The sequence below is a fragment of the Corapipo altera genome, unplaced genomic scaffold (assembly GCF_003945725.1).
Source record: "Corapipo altera isolate COAL_440 unplaced genomic scaffold, ASM394572v1 60888, whole genome shotgun sequence".
In the NCBI taxonomy this organism is placed as follows: domain Eukaryota; kingdom Metazoa; phylum Chordata; class Aves; order Passeriformes; family Pipridae; genus Corapipo; species Corapipo altera.
Window position 1 is genome coordinate 6,227 of NW_020885558.1, and position 848 is coordinate 7,074.

The 848-nt window shown below is 36.2% G+C and overlaps 1 protein-coding gene and 1 long non-coding RNA gene across 5 annotated transcripts in view; both read left to right on the top strand.

Moving 5' to 3' along the window:
• The window catches only part of LOC113940611 (kelch domain-containing protein 10-like), a gene marked incomplete at its 3' end in the record, with an annotated part of 6,401 nt that overhangs the window by 1,819 nt on the left and 3,734 nt on the right, over window positions 1–848 (top strand). The window lies entirely within an intron of this gene.
• Window positions 162–848, top strand: part of LOC113940613 — a 1,429-nt gene continuing 742 nt past the window's right edge. For all 4 annotated transcript variants that reach the window (XR_003525500.1, XR_003525498.1, XR_003525501.1 and 1 more), the window contains exons 1-2: window positions 162–283; window positions 458–504. This is a non-coding gene — a long non-coding RNA (uncharacterized LOC113940613). The remainder of the gene's footprint in view (window positions 284–457; window positions 505–848) is intronic.

Here is an 848-nt window from a genome sequence, read left to right on the forward strand (position 1 = left end):
GAAAACAGGGGTTTGCAGATCAAACCCCAAAGCTCTAAATAAAAACAGGAGTTTATAGGTTTTATTTCCAAACCCCAAAACTCTAAATGCAAACAGTGGATTTAGGTTTTATTTTCAAACCCCAAACTCCAAATGAAAACATTGGTTTGTGGATAAAACCCTAAAACTCTAAATGCAAACAGTGGGTTTAGGTTTTATATCCAACCCCAAAACTCCAAATAATGACCGTGGGTTTAGGTTTTATTTCCAACCCCAAAACTCCAAATGCAAACAGTGGATTTAGGTTTTATTTCCCAACTCCAAAGCTCTAAATGAAAATAGGGGATTTAGGGTTTATTTCCAAACCCCAAACTCCAAATGAAAACCGGGGTTTGTGGATCAAATCCCAAAACTCTGAATGAAAACAGGGGTTTGCAGATCAACCCAAAAACTCTTAAATGCAAACAGTATTTTATAGGTTTTATTTCCAAACCCCAAAACTCCAAATAATGACAGTGGGTTTAGGTTTTATTTTCAAACCCCAAACTCTAAATAATGACAATGGGTTTAGGGTTTATTTCCAACCCTAAAACTCTAAATAAAATCAGTGGGTTTAGGTTTTCTTTCCAAACCCCAAACTCTAAATACAAACAGGGGTTTGTGGATCAAATCCCAAAACTCTGAATGAAAACAGGGGTTTGCAGATCAACCCCAAAGCTCTTAAATGCAAACAGGGATTTGTAGGTTTTATTTCCAAACCCTAAAACTCCAAATAATGACAGTGGGTTTAGGTTTTACTTCCAAACTCCAAAAGCAAACAGTGGATTTAGGTTTTATTTCCAAACCCCAAATTCTGAATGAGAACAAGG